Below are 16,697 nucleotides of genomic sequence, written 5' to 3' on the forward strand. Positions count from 1 at the left end.
AGGGTGTTAGCAGTGGAGATGGGGTGGAAAAGGTCAGAGTCTAGATATATTTTGCAGGTAGAGCCAGGGATTTCCTGCTCCAGTGGGGTAAGGGGGTGAGAGGAGGGATTCAGGGATGACTCCAGGAGTCCTGGCCTGGGCACTGGAAAGACAGTTGCCAACGCTGTTGGGGGAGGCTGTGAGGGTGCAGGTTTGTATGTGTTTGGGAGGCACACTGACTTTGAGTTGCCTACTGGACCTCAAGTATGAGGTGTTAAGTAGACAGTTAAGGGGAGGAGTCTGGGCAGGGGATATAAATAAATTTGGGGATCTCAAACACACCAATGCCAGAACTTGATTGGATTCTGTTTTTCAGTTAACCTGAGTAAGGTGTGGACCTGGCAAACAGCAATGGGGTAGGCAGCTTGAATGACATCAGAGAAATTTTGCTAGTTAGGCCGCCTAGAGACAGGCGGGGCAAGAACGAAGCGCCGCTAAGTGGAATGGGAAGAGAGTCTCTTTCTGTGCTCTGCAATTTCGTCTCGCGTGATTGCATACAGCACTTCGGTACACATTAATTTCACAATTCCACACGCATCCTTCACTCGACAAATAGCCATTATACATTGTTCCATCTTCAAAACAGGCCCAATGGAGGAAATTAGGGTTAAGAAAAGTGAAGTGCCAGAGAGCCCGCGAGTGTCGGGGGCAGAGCTTGGAGCCCAGGACTCTGTCCGTGCACCCCCAGAAGCTCTGTGGTGGGTAGGGTTGGGGAGTCGAATTGAGGCGGGGGCGACGACGACTCTTGGCCGGTTTGTTTGCGAGCGGCAGGAGAACCGAGGTCGCCCTCGTCGCCCCGCGGCGGGCTGGGGGTTTCGGGCGCGGCCCCTTTAAGGCCGGGCGGGTGATCTCAGCCGCTCGCTTGCCGCCCCGCCCTCCCCGGAGGCGTGCTCAGTGCGCAGGCGCGCCGCGGCGGCACTCCGCTGGGCCTGGGACCCGCCGGCGGCGGCGAGACACCGGGGCTGCGGCGCCGCCAGCCCGCCAGCCCTGCCCGCAGAGTCCGGCCGCCGCGCGCCGTCCACACACGCCACCGCCGCAGCCGCCATGGGCTCCTGAGGTACCCGGCCCGGCCGGCCTCGAGCCGGAGGCCCTGAGGGGGGCGGCTGCGGGCTCCCGGGGGCGGGGGCTGCTCCGTTTTGGGGAGGCTGGCGCGGGGGGGTGCCCCACGGGTCGCGTTGGTCGCAGGTCCCCGGTGGGGGAAGGCATGGAGGTGGCCGGCCCGGCCGAGGAGGAAGGGGGCGTCCGCTTCCCAGCCCGTCCCGCCCTGCGCCCCCTCCCCGCCCTGCGGGGTCGGGGCCGCCCGTGGGTGTGCCTTGGCCCCCTCCTGGCCAACGTGGCAGGCCCTCGCCTGGAGTGTAATTGGACCTGCCTGTGGGGGTGGCCGGGGGAAAGGGAAGGCGGGTGGACAGGCCCTTTGCAAGTGGGATTGTGTGAGCCCGGTGGGTGTGCTGGTGCCTGGCACCGCCGAGTGGGGGAGGCATCCGTGCCCTGTGCGGGTGGCTGTGATCTGGGAGGATGGTTGGCCTGCCCAGGCCTTTGGGGGATGCATGCATGCACGGTGCAGACGCCTTGCATACAAGTCAGCTGCTTGCGGGGGCACCAAGGCTAACCTGGGGCTCCAAAAGATACTTGTTTGGAAAGGGACCACAGAGGGCGGCTTAGGGTATGTGTATCCATCCGGTGGGTTGTACATTTCCTCTGTGGGCACACTGCTTAGGTCTGGTGCTAGTTGACTCTCGGCCATGGCAAGGCAGGGCCGGGGGCTGGGCCTGGGTATCTGTTCCCAATCCATATCCTTTCTGGGTCGTGCAAGGCCGGATATCATATACACACATATGCATGGGTGTGCCTGCACGCCCAGGGCACCATGGCGCAAAGCAAGTGTTTGCATGCCTGCTACCTGTGTGTGAGGTGAAGGCCATGTATTATTTATCTGACTGCTGGGTGCTTTATGTAAGGAAAGAAGCAGCAATCTGTGCCCTGGGGGCCTGTGTGCTGCAGAGTCAGCCTGGCAAACAAGCTCACCTGCGCCTGCGGAGGAGTCTCAGAGGTGTGACTTCCTTCACAGGTTATGTCTGCAGCATCCCTTCCCATCCTTGTTTCTTTTCAGGAAGCTTGGTGGGCCCCCTCGGCTCTTCACCTCGGGACATCTCGTCAGAGGGTCCCAGTGCTGGGACCATGGGGTGGGTGGGCCCTAGCAGCCCAACCTGTGAGCCCATTTTGTCAGGCCTTGGACACACACTTCACGATGCCCCTGGCTTCCGGGAGCTCTCGGGTCGGTGGCGGGAATCAAACTTAGAAAGGAGTCATCGCAACGATGTGAAAAATATAAAACAATAGAGGGAGTGCAGTGTGGGCTCACTGTTGGAAGAGGGGGAACATGGCCAGCAGCAAAGACTCCAACATGGGGTGGGGGGGGCGCGGCGGGGGGGGGGGACAGCTGAGCTGAAGCTTGCAGGATGACGAGCATTTGTCTTTGGTGCTTAACCACACATGTTTTCCCAGGTAATTTTCTCAGTGGCTGTGTGAGTACAGAGCTGTTGTCATCCCTGTGTGCAATTGAGGAAACTGAGACCCAGGGGGAGTACATGACTCACTTGTCTGTGGCACATGGCAGGCCAGGATAGAGTCTTCCTCGAGCCAGGACCTCTCTTGCTGCCAGATCTTGCTGCCTTGTAACTGGCTGAACAATCCACATGCCAGGCACCATGCCAGGGGCACCAGTGTCTGAAGATGAATGGGACCTGGTGCCTGGCCTAGGGCCTCCCCGTCGACCGGGGAGGAGGGTGTAGATGGGTGTAGACAGTGACCATTCAGACATGAGGGCCCAATAGCCTGTGTGGGCGGAGAAGGCACTGCGAATTCCCACCTCCCCCACCCCTTGCCCCTCGACCATAGGCAAGCTGGGGTGTCTTTGTGCAGCCCTTGGGGTTCTGGATGTGTTGTAAGTTGCTCCCACATAGTGGTGGGTTAAGGAGCCCCTTCGAAGCTCTCCAAATGGGTGGGAAGGAGACCTTCAAGGCAGAATGGGTGTGAGTGATCTCCTTGTCCTACTTCGCTCCTGTTGGCCGAGTTCTCTGGAGCTTGGGCTTCTGTCTGGAGGCTGTTTGCTCCCCCTCTGCCTTTGAGGTTTCGCTCCTGGTTTCTGGCGGGCCAGCCCACCTCTCTCCCCGAGAGGGGCTCAGCTCTATTTCCAGTCCCCGCTGTGCTCATTTCTCCCTGTAAATTCCCTGGAGTGGAAACAGCCTCAGTAAGACAGAGAGTGCAGCCCTTTATTGTTTTGAAACCGAGTAACAGCGAATGCCCTTCTTGCTCCTTGGGGCATTTAGCCTGGGGAATTGGAGTGTGAGTTGTGGAAGGCCAGCAGCTGGGCCCTGGGAGAGCTCTGTGTGGGGCTACCACAGACCTTCACCGGGGGGCAGTATGCACTTGCTGAAGTCCTACTGTGTGCCAGGCTCCATGCTAGGCCTCAGGGGACCGGGTTCTCAGTGGTGGGTGGTGCCTCCCAAAAGGCTGTGGTTGGCTGTGTAACGACTATGCGCGCAAGACAGTGCTCTACTTGTGGTTGAAACAGAGGCCCTAAAGGGATGCAGAGGACAATAGGAACAACAGCGTGTTTATTAAGCACTTACTGTGTGCCAGGCACAGTTCTGAGTGCTTTGATGAATGACTGTGTTTCATCCCCCCACCACCTGGTGAGGTGGGAATCGTTACCTTCTGCTTTGTAGAGAGTCAGCCTAGGGGTTCGAGCGGAGGTAGTTGGTGGAGCTGAGCTCTGAACCAGAGAGTCTGACCTCAGAGCCCATGCTCTTCCCCCATTCACCCCGGGGGGTGCTGGAAGTCTTCCTAGAAGCGAAGTGCCCTGTGCCCGCACCTGGAAGGATGAGGAGCCCCTGGACGGGGTATGGAGGCCTGGGATACCTCACCTCCCGGACCTGGCTACAGTGGGCCTGGGCATGAGGATCTTTGAAGGCCTTGCTAAGGAGTTTGAACTTGACCCCGAAGTGGTCAACAGGGAGCCCCTGAAGGTTTCAAAACGGAATTGAGGTCCTCAGCCATGTGTCACACATCTTGTGCGGGACAGCATTACCATTTCTTCTTCCAGTATTCCTGCAGAGGATTCCGAGAACACCCAGCCCCCCTCTCTCCTTTTTGCAACTCAGGACGCTTTTCCCACGGGCATCCTCTTTAGGCCCTGCTGCCTTTCCCTTTTCTTCTTACAGCAGCTTCTGGTTTTGACGACCCCGTGTGACCTAGGACGGCCTCTGGAGCCCACCACTGTCGTGGCATCTGCCCTCAAACTGGCTTCTGGGGCCGGCTGTCAAGTGGCTCCACTGAACAGGAACCCGCGTTCTTCCTGGCTCTCCCGGGTCCTGCGGGATCTCACCAACTTCTCATGCCATAGATCTGGAATGATCATGGGCTGCCTCTCCCTGGTGAGAGCTACGGTGGCTCTCAACATGTCCCCACGCTCAGCAGCCCATACATACAAGCAGAGGGGAGTAGGGACGGAGCAGGAACTGGAGACTGGGGATCTGGGTTTAACCACGGGTCCCACGTGTGAGTTCACTGGGGAGGTCCCTACTCTCCCTGCCTGCTTTGCTGGGTGTCCAGGGGCCAGCATTCATGCAGCGGCTCTAGTCGCTGGGCCTCAGGGCTGCAAGACGAGGGGTCATTGCACGACACATCCGCATCGGGTGTGGGAGCTCGGGCTGCAGGCCTGGAGGGGAGGAGTTGGACGATTCTGGAATCGGGTGCTTTGGGCGAGGAGGCTGAGAATTGAGGAGGAGATGAATGGTCACTGGCAGTGGGAGAAAGAAATGCCCCTCTGGGAGAGTGGAAGATGAGGGGCCGAGCAGCCCTGGTGGCCTGGAGAGAGAACTGGGAGATGTCTAAATCCTCGCTTTCTTTTTAGCCCTGTGGCCTTGGGCAAGTTGCTTACCAGGTTCTAATTTCCATTCTTTAAAAATGGGGAGATGATGCAATTTCCTACGTCTGTAAAATGGGAATAATAATAGCACGGCCACCACGCGGCTGTGACCTCACGCCTGCATGGAGCTCAGCACAGCACTCGGCACACGCTCAGTGAACACTGGTTGTTACGGGAACACTACAGGCTGTTCAGTTTATTTAAGACAGAGGTATTGCTGGGGCACCCGGCTGGCTCCGTTGGTAGAGCATCCGCCTCTTGATCCCAGGGTCGTGCGTTCAACCCCCACATTTGATGTAGAGCCTACTTAAGAAAAAACATTTCTGAAAAATAAGAAAAGACGTCTTGCGTGTGTGTGTGTCAGACACTCGCGGAGCTGAGTCCCGCTGGGGGCAGAGACTGCAGACACAGGAGCGATGACCGTTGTCGTGGGCACCCTGAAGGAGCATCAGGGCATTCCTGCCTGGGCAGGCACTTTTCTGAGGAGGTGACATTGAAGCTGTTACCTTGCGGAAGGAGAGGAAGCAGGTTCCAGGCAGAGGGAAGAGGAGATGCAAAGCCAAGGTCTGAGTTCTTGTCTATAACATTATTTGGCATCTGGTCTTAACCCAGTGGATTCTCAGTAAAGGTTAATCGAATGTGATCTTCTCAGCCTCAAAGAGGACACAGAAAGGGGAAGAAGTAAAGTGGGAGGGGGCTGTTGAGAGAATTGGATGGGCTCACAGTTTGGGGTTTTCTCATGTTCCCTCCTCTTCGCCTCCACCTCCTGCTGAGTGGGATGCGGCGCAGGTGCCTGAGTGCAGTGCGGCTAGGCCACCGGGATTCTCTGCAGGGACTCATCCCTGGACCCCGCTTTGCCTCCGGACTGGGCAGGGAGGGCGGGGGCCGGGCGGAGCACCACAGCAGAGGGAGTCGAGGTGCTGGAATTAGGCTGCACACCCAGGCAGCCTTTGTTCACATTGCTGCTGCTGCCTTGTGCTGGGGCAGAACTTGGAAGGATGATGTGTGGCCTCTGGTTGGTCGTTTCGAGTCTTGGGTTACTGATGGCTCCCTGTCTGGCACGTGCCTTCCACAGAGTAGTGCTGAAATAGTTTTCGATGACACAAATGAACGGCTGGGTAGGTTAATGTCATTGCCACTCGGGGTAAAGCTGGAATTATTCTCGAGAAGTGACAGATATTAAGGCCAGGATTAATCAGAACAGGATTGTCGATTAGAGCCGAGCTTCCACCAGGAGCCGATGGGGCACATGGGACAGCCCGGGGTCTGGGAGGTCTTGGGCCTGTGCTGAGAGGCAGGAAGCCCCGCAGTCACTCCTTTTCCTTCTCCGGTGGGACGGAAGCCAGAGGGGGAAGATCCCACCCAGAAAACCTTTGTGCCTGACCCGCATCACTTCCGGCTGTACTCTGTTTTAAAAAGTCACACACGAGTAATTGAGTATTTAATGGAAAGTTTGCAGGGTTGATCTGAATGTTTCAGCCTTTGAAAAACAATAGGCTTCTCTGCTTTTGAAAATAGGACTTGTTGATTGTAGTGAACTTGGAACACAGAAGGTTGGTGGGTAAGACTAAAAATCACCCCCAGTTTCAAAACCCAGAAATAATCACTGTTGATGTGGGCGTATTTTCTTTCTAGGTATAATCCTGCATTATCTCATTGTTTACATAACACCAGGTCATAAGAATTTACCCGTGACATTATTAAGTTGGTCATAGATACGAAAGAGTCACAGAAGTTAAAAACCAGATCCCCTGGTGCTGTATTTCAAGTGTCTATGGGAAAGATGACTTTCCTGAGCTTTTTGCTCAATGGCATTATGGCTGTGAGCAGCAAGCAGAGAGCTGCATGAAAGTCGGAGAACCAGTGATGACCTTGGGCAAGTCGCTTGCCACTGGTGGGGCTACTTGTAACCCCTCTGCTCACCTCCTGGGTCCCGCAAGGCGCAGGTGAGGTCCTTGGTGCGAAAGCCTTGAGCTCCCCAAGGGAAGGGCCTGGTTTAGATTCAGAGCAGGTCACATGAAGATGGGTGGAGAAGGGGTCTGTGTGTGTGTGTGGCTTCTTTTCCAACCTGAAATTTGTTTGGTGATCCTCCTGAAGACTCAGGTCTCCTCGCTGGGGACCTGTGATCTGTGAACTCTTGTGCCTGCGGCCATGGGCAGTCCCAGGGTAGCTGTCCCTGCCACTCCCACCTCAACAGAGTGGGTGGGGCGAGACCTCTAGAAGTTGCTGCATCTGTCACCCTGCCGGGATTTTCACATCAGACAGACTGCCCACTCTCGAGGGCATTGTGGAGTTGCCTACCTTTATTTTTCTCCTCTGCAACTGTGGACATCCTGCCCCCAGGGAGGCCCTGTCTTGCTGGCAAGTGGCCGAGAACCTCCCCTCTGCTGGGCAGTGCTGCTCCCCAAAGCCCTTGAGGTCACCATTTACGAAAGGCTCTGAGGGTAGAAGAGCTCACCCCAGGGCTGCCACTCCGGTGGCCACTGGCAGAGCATCCTGGTCTTTGCCTGTAGCGCTTGCGTTTTTTATTCCATCTAGAACACACGGAATCTGGGATTCCATTAATGATCATTTTGGGTGCCTGCAAGGCACAACGATGGGTACTGGTGAAGGGATGTGTGTGAGGATATTAATATCACCTAAGATTCACACATTAATTAATACCAGTATTACTAATCCTCACCAGAATTTGTGTAGGGCTTTGCAGTTTGCAAATTACATTTCACGTAAACTGTTGCATTTAATCTTCCCAGTGGCCCTGGAGCCTTGGGATTATCCTGCCTATTTTGTTGCGGGATAGACTGAGGCTCAGAATGGTGAATTGGCCTGAGATCCTATGGAAGGAAGCTCGAAGGTTTGAATCCTGTGCCTGTGCTTCTCTGGGAGCCCCCCCCACCCGCCAAGTACAGCTATGCCCTCGGAGCCTGCAGTCCCACCTCCAGACGCCCAGCAGGTGGAATTGCTGCCTAGACTTGGGAGGTGTGTGTATAGAGGGTCAGGTTGAAGCTGCCAGGGTGGGGTGGGGGCTAAGGGGCCAAGGCTCCCTGCAGGGAAAGATGGGTTGAGCTGGGGGCTCTGATGGGTCAGTGGAGGTTGGCAGGTGGAGCAGTGTGGGAAGGCTTTCCAAGCAGTGGGCCTACCTTGAGCACACACACAGGCAGACACACAGGCAGGTGAGGCCTAGTGAGCTCCCCCTGGGCGTCTGGGTTCCCTGCCTCACCTCCAGGAAGAGGAGGTGCATCTCTCCATGAGTTTGTCTGTGGATTTTAAACAAATAGTACATGTGAGGATCTAGATCTACCAAAACAAAGAAGAGTTGATGCTCTGTGCTTTTTTTTTTTTTAAGGATTTTATTTATTTATTTTAGAGAGAGCGCGAGAGCCCAAGCGGGCAGAGGGAGAGGGAGAAGCAGACTCCGCACTGGGCAGGGAGCCCAACTTGGGGCTCGATCCCAGGACCCTGGTATCAAGACCTGAGCCGAAGGCAGATGCTTAACCGACTGAGCCACCCAGGCACCCCACACTTTTGTTAGAAAAATTTTAATAGCAATAATCTCCGTGCATTTAAGTGTGATTTGATTTGTAGGATTTCCTGGCCTTCCAGTCCGTTGGAGTGAAGCATGGGCTGGAAACAGGAAGGTTGGTGAAGGTTCTTCCTCTCGAAAGCTGTCTTTGGTGTGCCAAGAGGCATCTCCTACTCTGTTGGGGGCAGAAGACCATTTCATTCCCAGTTCTTCGTCGTTGAGCTGGATTTGTGGAGGTGGGAGGAAGCCCTGCCCTGCCCGCTGTGTTTACCCAGCTGTCCTTGCAGGGAGGACACTGGGCATCCAGAGGCCACTGTCCTCTGCTGGCTGCCCACTTGAGTGAGGTGTAGGTGGCCGCTGCGGTCCAGCTCCCATGTTATGTAACAGGTCCACGGTAGACGAGGCAGTGAAGGTCGTAGAGTGTGAGCGTGTCATGTGTGGGTGTGGTGTCCCAGCAGCTGGTGCAGGGAAGACAGCAAGAGGTGCTTCTCACTCATTTGGGATGGCCAGGCCGGAAACACTTGATCCTCTGGGGCTCTCCACTCCCACCCCCTCCCACCAGGCCTGCCTCTGGTGCGTACTCTGTGGCCTGCTCCTCCCCTGGCCCCTGGCACCTATGCCCAGGGAGACCAATTATGGCTGAGTGTCGTGGTGACTCCGGTCACAGTCCATCCTTCCACCTATCCTGGGACCAGGGCATCAGGGCCTGTCTGCTCTGGGAAAGGCTGAGGGACTGAGCAGGTCTGGCCTCTCACTCACAGATGAGGAAGTACAAGTGGACCTGGGCACTGGGTGAGTAGGGGCTGATGCAGGTCCAGAACCATCTCCTGACCCCATGCTCTGTCTGCTGAACAGGGCTTTGCTCTCCTGTTTCTTCATCTGGGCACTCTTAAAAAACTACACATTGTCAGTATTTTTCCTAATAATTAGGCTTATTTCTTGGATGAGGATTTTTTTTTTTAAGATTTTAGTTGAGAGAGAGTGAGAGAGAGAACACAAGCAAGGGGGAGGGGCAGAGAGAGAGGGAAAGCAGACTCCCCACTGAGCAGGGAGCCTGACGCAGGGCTCAATCCCAGGACCCCGGGATCGTGACCTGAGCCGAAGGCAGACGCTTAACCAACTGAGCCAGCCATCCAAGGCGCCCCTTGGATGGGGATTTAAATGTATCCTGTCTCTCTGGCAACATTTTCAAAATTAGAGCCACTTGTACACTTTCACCCAGCGGTTGGACTTCTAGGGATTCATCCTACAGATGTTTTAATATGTGTGCAAAATAATTTATTTGAGGGCGCCTGGGTGGCTCAGTCGGTTAAGCGACTGCCTTCAGCTCAGGTCATGATCCTGGAGTCCCTGGATCAAGCCCCACATCGGGCTCCCTGCTCAGCGGGGGGTCTGCTTCTCCCTCTGACCCTCCTCCCTCTCACGCTCTCTGTCTCTCATTCTCTCTCTCGCAAATAAATAAAATCTTAAAAAAAAAAATTTATTTGAAGGTTAGTCATTGCTGCCCTATTTGTACTAGCAAAAGATTAGAAAGATTCTCATGTCCATCTGCAGGGGTCCAGGAACAAATCATGCTCCGTGTGAACCATGGAATACTGGGCAGCTACGGAAGATAAGGTGGGAGCTCCGTGCCCGGATACGGAGCAGTCGCCAAGATGGATTGCTGTGAAGGCAGCAGGTGCAGGGGGGTGTCTCGTGTGCCTCTGTGTGTGTAAAGGGAAAGTGCATTTGCTTGCGTTGTGTACACAGGGTCTCGGGGGCCTGCAGGAAGTCGGTGGATGTGGTGCCTCTGGGATGGGGCTGGTGCTGGGAGGCTGTTCGCTAGAGACCCTTTGAGTGCCGAATTGTGGGAATATGATTTTTCAAAAAAATAAATAAAATTAGGTAAACAACCGTAAGAATGTATCCTTATATCTCACCCAGGGCAAGAAGGCCCCTGCCACCATCTAATCAAAAATGCGTGCTTGGGGGCTCCTGGCTGACTCAGTCTGTAGAGCTTGTGACTCTTGATCTCAGGGTCCTGAGTCCGAGCCCCACGCTGGACATAGAGTTTACTCAAAAAACAAACAAACAAAATGCATGCTTGGGTCTCACAGAGGGGACCAGGTGTGAAGGTTTGGATGTTTCTTGGTAAAAGGACCCCCAGCCCCAGCCCGGGAGAAAGTAGTCGCCCCCTTCTTCCGAAACACTGCTGTTGGCTGGCTTGTCATTTTAAATCCTTGCTCAGAGATGCACACTTCCTGACCTCTGAAACCAGCAGGGGTACCACTGACAGCAAAATAAAGTCGAACTCAGCCCTGGGTGTTCTAGGTCCTCTTTCCTGCGCCCTTTCTTCTTTTTTTTTTCGCCTTAAGATTTTATTTTTTAAATATTTATTTATTTATTTATTTGAGAGAGAGAGAATGAGAGAGAGCGAGCACATGAGAGGGGGGAGGGTCAGAGGGAGAAGCAGACTCCCCACCGAGCAGGGAGCCCGATGCGGGACTCGATCCAGGGACTCTAGGATCATGACCTGAGCCGAAGGCAGTCGCTTAACCAACTGAGCCACCCAGGCGCCCAAGATTTTATTTTTTAAATAAAATACACCCAACATGGGGCTCGAACACCCAACCATGAGATCAAGAGTCGCACGCTCTTCTGACTGAGCCAGTCAGGCGCCCCTGGGCTCCTTGAGCCACACTCGACTAGTTGCTTTTTCTTCTGTGTGCCTTCTTGACTTCCCACCTCCCTGCCTGTACTCACGCAGGCCCCGCTCCTTGCTGGCCTTCCCCTGCGGAGCAGGCTCCTCTCCACGCATGGAATCCTGTCTGCCTTGCAAGGCCCAGCTCAGTTTCTACCCCTGCAGGGCCCTCTGACCCCCGTGGCTTCTTTATCTGCCCCTCTCCACTGGCACGGAGCCTTTTGACAGTGTGTCCTAGGTATCTGATTCCCTGGCTGCGAGCTCCTTGAGGACCAAGTCTGGGTGAGATTGGAGGCTGTTGGGGGCAGGCCTGGGTCACATCTGCAAACCTCAGTGCAGCGCTGGGTGGGCCCAGCCTCGGGGCCGGAATCACACCAGCCTCAGGCCTGAGTGCGCGGTGAGTTCTTTCCCTGCATCCTCACGAGAAACCATGAGGTGTGGCTGCTGGTGATTCCCCCTTTCAGAAGAGGAAATGGGGCCAACATCTTGTCCCAGTCACACAGGAAGAGGCTGGATTTGGACACTGGTCCAGCTACCTCCAAACCCTGCATTTAATCAGTTTTTTTCTGTCTCCTCCCCCCAAATCACGAGTGATACTGATACCCTGGGCTGATCCTCACTACCTGTCCCACTGGCCATGGGCAGCCTTGTAGTGTTTGAGTGTATTTTCTTCCCCACCAGACTGTAAGCTCTTAAGGGATCAGCGTCTCGTCTGAGAATACCCTTTGGACTTAGCATACAGAGGGTGCTCAAAGGTAAATATACTTTTAAAGTATACTTACTTTAGTTAGAGTATACTAGTACTACTAAAGTACGCTAGTCTTAGACCTACAGCCCAGGGGGTTTTTACATCCGTAAATACCCATATAAATCATGTCCAGATCAAGCTGCAGAACACGCCCAGGGCCCAGAAGGCTCCCTGCGGCCTCCTCCCAAGGTAACCATTACTCGCACCTCATCACTACTGACTAGTTTTGCCTGGTTTTGACCTTTACAGAAATGGAATCCTATAGAACAAACTGTGAGATTTGTCCAAACTATGACTAGCAGTACTGTGTTTTTTTTCCCTGCTGTGTAGGGGTCCACTGTTTGAACGTATCCCCATTTATGTATCCACACCAAAAAATAATTCTGCCACGTACACAGGGCTGCCGTGCAGGTTCTCGTTCTTGTCTGTGGGACATGTGCACTCACCGGGTGTACGTAAGCCTAGGGAGGAATGCCGGCTCGCCGCACTCAGTATGTCTTTGTGTGAGTGAAATTCACGTTGGGATTTTCTCACGCAGGCACCCCGGGCAGGAGCCACGTTCCTTGCTCAAGGGGCCGCAGGGGTTGGGGTAGGTTCAGGGGTCTCGCCTAGGCAGCCTGCTCCCATGGGGCAGTAGGACAGTTAAGGTTCAGGGTTCTGCATCTGAAGGGCACCCATTTGTGCAGTGCTGAATGGGGTTTAGGTGGCGGGAAAGGGGGACACAGAAACCGACGGAAGAGGCAGGGCGTTGGCCCATCTGTGCGCAGTTTGGGAGAAAACTAGGGTGATCAAGATTTGGCCTGGTATGTATTAAAAAACAAAACAAAACTTAATTACAAGGCTGAATTAAGTCAGCCCTTGCCGAAGAATTTTGGATGACTTTGGTGTTCCCTTATATTTCCGCCCCAACCCCCCCAAGCGAAGGAGGGCTACACGATTGGAGGATTTTTTCTTTCGTGGTTGGGAGGTTCATGGGAACTTGGCCCCGGGAGAAGGGGGAGAGATGAGGAGCCGCTGGAGTGGCCAGGCTTGTGGGTGTTGACTGAGGAAGTGGGGCTGACAGGGGACGCTGCCCCTCATGAGGGCACATGATCCTCTTCCCAAAGTCTGCCCGGACAGAATTGCCCGGCCTCCAGCGCTCTGGTCCTCTAATCCCCTCTGGAGAAGGGCCAGGCTGTGGGCTGCTGACCTGCTCGGATGTGGGTCAGCTTCCCCGAGAAGGCAGGCGCCACCGCCCACCGCCCCCCTCCCCGGGGAGTTCACAGAGCCTAACAGCCCCTGGAGATGCAGGAGGGCTGTTGTCATGGGTGCTGGGGTGGGGCCAGAGTGGCCCGTTCAGATGAGCAATTCCTAAGTCAGATTCTACCTGGTGAGCTATGTTAAGATGGAAAGTTTTACATATATTTCTTTTTCTCTTTAAGATTTTATTTATCTATTTGAGAGAGAGAGAGAGAGTGAGTGAGCACGTGCGAGCGTGAGCAGGGTGAGGGGCAGAGGGAGAAGCAGACTCCCCGCTGAGCAGGGATCCGCACGCGGGGCTTGATCCCAGGACCCCAGGGGTCATGACCTGAGCCGAAGGTAGACGCTTAATCGACGGAGCCACCCAGGCGCCCCTTCCATATATATTTTTTTAAAAATTAAATCTATTCAACCCAAATCCCTCCCAGTCTGCGTTAATATTCTGGAGACGTGCGTGCGAACAGGTTGCCAGCATTGCTCGGCCTGTGGGTGTGTGGCAACCGCCTGAGTGAGCACTTCATGGCCACAGCTCAAAAGGGCTTGGATCTGAAACTGATGAATGAAAATATGACCTCAGAAGGTTTAAAAAAGAGCAAACAAGCAGAGACAGGACAGACCTAGGGCTCAGAGACTGCCAGGCCTGTGAACCGCCAGCCTGACCGACGGATGGAGTGGCTCTAAGGCAGGAGAGGAATTGGGATAGATCAGCTCACACAGGGCCGTGCCTGGCGCATCACCCCGTTTGCTCCTCGCAGCTCTGTCCCAGGCTCGAGTGACTGCAACCCCATTGCACAGCTGGGGAAGCTGAAGCAAGGAGCGCTTACGTAACTTGGCCGCGGACGCAGAGCTAGTCAGTGGCGGGGCCCACGGCTGGAGCCATTTACAGGGGGCTGTGGGCAAACCGCAGTAGCCCCCCAAGCCTCCGTTTCCCCATCGGGAAACTGCATGCATTGCTTTCCTATGGCTTCTGCAACAAACTGCCGGAAACGTAGTGACTTAGTGATACAAATTTATCATCCTATAGTTTTGAGGTCACAAGTCCAAAATGTATTTCGCTGAGCCAAAATCGGGGTGTTGGCAGGGCTGCGCTCCTTCGGGAGAATCTGTTTCCTTGTTTTTTTCAAGCTTCTAGAGGCCACTTGCATTCTTTGGCTCAGGGCCCCTTCCTCCATCCTCAGAGCCAGCAGTCTGGCACCTTCCAGTCTCTTCCTCGCTGTTCCCGTTGTCACACTGCCCCCTTCACACCCTCAGCCCCCTGCCTCCCTCTCATGAGGGCCCTTGTGATTATATCCAGCCTACCCAGATAATCTGGGACCCTCTCGGTGGCCTTAATGTAGTCACATCTGCAAAGCCCCTTTTGCCATGTCAGGCAAAATATTCCCGGGTTCGGCAGTTTGGATGTGACATGTTTGGGGGGTACATTATTCAGTCTTTGACACAGGAAATCGGGGGGTGGTTAACAGCAAGGTATCCCCCCAACATGAAGTGAAAAGGACTCTGAGGTGGTGAGGTGTTCTCTGAAACCTCTATCTTCCAAGGCAGGTGACCGAGCTTGCACATAGCTTTGTAGCTCTTCTGGAAGAGATGGGTATTTTCAGGAGGGAGTTAGCCAGAAGCTGTCTTGTTTAGGGAAGGATGGGGGTAGGTGCTGTCTTAGGGGAAGTGAGCATTCGGGGCACTCTGGGTGCTTTTCTAGGGCTTGGCTTATTAGTTCATTCGGCCTTGCCAGGGCTGCCTGGATTTTACTCAAGAGCCTCCCCCACCCCCACTTCTCTATACTCTGGTTCTATGCCCTCAAGCACCCTTCTGGCAACTGGTTCACCTTGCCTGGACCCCTGATTGGGGATGAAGAGGACATTTATAAACTGTCACTCCTTCCTTTTCTCCCCTGAACCTGGCTTTCTGACCCACAAGGTGAGTTCCATCCAGCCCTGTACCTTGGTGACCCAGCGCGGCTCTGCGTTCCATTGCTCCCTGTGGCCTCCCAGGGTACTGTACCCCAGCCTGGATGCTCCAGCTGCAACAAGACCCACCACACAGGGCTGTCAGGAGGGCCTTGTCAATCTAGAGAGCCACAGGTGGTCTGTCAATCAGGCTGCCCCGCCCCCCCTCTTTAACAGGGACCAGATGCAGAAATTCTTCTCTGGGCACATTCTTGGCCGAGTGCCTGTCCACATACTGTCTCCATGCCTCTGTTCATGTTTTTCCCTCTGACCCCTAAGCAATCAGTCAGTAAATACTTTTTCCACATGGCACCTGATCCCTGCCCTCATGGAGTCCAACTCACAGTGCGTTAAGGGAACAGATCTAATCACAGGGTGGTAAATGCTCTGGAAGACCAGGGAAGACGTGCCTTGAGCAAACTGTGATAGGTCATAGAAGCCGATATCTGCTGAGGCTGATGGGGACAAAGATCTGTGGGTGGGAGCAAGAGAACGTTCCACTCCCCAGGGTTGGCAAGGTGGTGATGGAGGGCATCACAGACGTTCAGAGTTGGAAGGAACTGCAAAGGGCAGACACTCATTCAGTTGTTCCCTTATCCAGTCAAAGCACATTGAGGGTGAACTGTGTCCAGGCCCTGAGACCACTGCCAGGGCATAAGGCATGACCTCTGACCTCCAAGAGGTTGCAGGCTAGCTGGGGAGAAGGTAGGTAAGCGTAAACTACCCAACGGAGGTTGCTCAGTCAGTGTTCCTGCCCCAGGGGACTTCTAGCCTCAGTTGATTGGAAGCTTCCTTATTCTCAAAGCAACAGAATGTTGCTAGATCGTTCCAGTTGTAAAAACATCTCCATCTTGGCAGACTCATCTTCCGGTTGCTGCCACCAGGCGGACTGGGTTGTATCCTGTTGGAGCTCATTGAACAAGTCCCTTTGCCCTCCTTGGCGTGGCCTCTCCACTTTGGAAGATGGGTGTGAGGCAGTGTGATGCAGCCTCCATCCTCTGCCCTCACCCAGCCTATCCCTCACTCCAGCCAAAGGTCCAAGTCCTTCAGCCAAGCTCTGGCAATTGTCCATGGTGGGGAGGGGCTAAGTGATGGAAAGCCTGTGGTCTGCAGCTGGTGGCTTAATGCCAGACAGTGAGCGCATTGGTGGATTCTTCTCTTCCACATCCCTACTATGTGTCTGACACTGTGTCAGATGACTCAGGTGTGGGGAGACAAGAACAGCGTCCCAGCTGACCTTTTAGTGCTGTGGAGTGAGCTCAGGGTGGCTGAGTGGGAGTGGGCTGGCCCCCAGGTGAGGCCATGATGCTGAGGATGACTTGGGAGTGAAGAGTTGGCTCTCCCCACAAGGAGCAGGGCAGAGGGGATGGCGACTTGGCACAGAGGCAGGGGCCACCAGTTTGCAGGGACCCTTGGGGAGGAGGCGGTGGGGGGCTGGGTGGGGGCGAGGCTGGCACCCAGCTGCCCAGGGCCCTGGCTTCTCCACAGAGGGGTCAGAACTGCACTCCACCCACCGTCAGATCCTGACACATCCTCAAAGGATCTCAGCTCAGGAGGAGGGACATGGTCACATCTGAAAATAAGGTAAGAAGTAG

The 16,697-nt window shown here is 54.8% G+C and overlaps 1 protein-coding gene across 1 annotated transcript in view; it reads left to right on the forward strand.

The window, feature by feature from the left end:
• Nucleotides 1-953: 953 nt before the first annotated feature.
• TMEM184B (transmembrane protein 184B) overlaps nucleotides 954-16,697 on the forward strand; it is a 46,632-nt gene continuing 30,888 nt past the window's right edge. The window contains exon 1 of the mRNA XM_044915330.1: nucleotides 954-1,096. The gene's annotated coding sequence lies outside the window, so the exon portion shown is untranslated. The remainder of the gene's footprint in view (nucleotides 1,097-16,697) is intronic.

Source organism: Neomonachus schauinslandi, chromosome 5, assembly GCF_002201575.2.
Source record: "Neomonachus schauinslandi chromosome 5, ASM220157v2, whole genome shotgun sequence".
NCBI classification, from domain to species: Eukaryota; Metazoa; Chordata; class Mammalia; order Carnivora; family Phocidae; genus Neomonachus; species Neomonachus schauinslandi.